Genomic DNA, 736 nt, shown 5'->3' on the forward strand with positions numbered 1-736 from the left:
AACTGCATGGACGGTAGGCTTGTCTTTGCCCGACTGCCATCGAACCTCTTGCCCAACAGCGTAAAGGATTAGCTTATCTAAGCTGTCCCAATCTTTGCCCTCTTCGCTTGTCGCACACCGGCTGCGCAAAGGTGGTAGTAACCCCTTAACGTACCAGCCGATTTGATCGCTAGGGTTCATATCTTTCGCTTCACGAATTATATCGTGAAAACGTTGAGTATATTCGGGCACTGTTTCAGTTGCTTTCATGGCGTGTTCGTTCGCATGCAACCTATCGCGGGCGGCCATAGCCGTGTTGCGTTGCGTATCGCCATATTGCAACAAAAAGGCAGCACGTAAAGAATCACGCGTCAAAAGCTTCTTGCCTGATCGGTGCTCCCCGAAAATGTCCGTGGCCCAGACTAGAGCTTTGCCCGATACGAAGTAGACAAAGTGCTCTAACGGGTCCATTTGCATTAAGTCTAAGTATTGCAAAAGGAACTCGAACCACGATCGGGTGCAAGTAATATGCGTATCCCTTTTTCCCGAAAATTTTGGGGGAAGCGGAACGTGTTTCTGCGTACTCACCTCGGTACGCGGCGTTTTGCCCGTGGGCTGTAGCGCAGGCCGCGCGGAGTCGGAGTCTGTAGCGCTACCGCCAGGGCCGCTCTCCACCGCACCGGTGTCCCAAAGTTTCCGGACCTCCTCCAAGTGACCTCCGGCTCTATCGTCAGGGAGTCCAGGGCCGCCTGGAAAG

Source organism: Volvox carteri, assembly GCF_000143455.1.
Source record: "Volvox carteri f. nagariensis unplaced genomic scaffold VOLCAscaffold_494, whole genome shotgun sequence".
Taxonomy (NCBI): Eukaryota; Viridiplantae; Chlorophyta; class Chlorophyceae; order Chlamydomonadales; family Volvocaceae; genus Volvox; species Volvox carteri.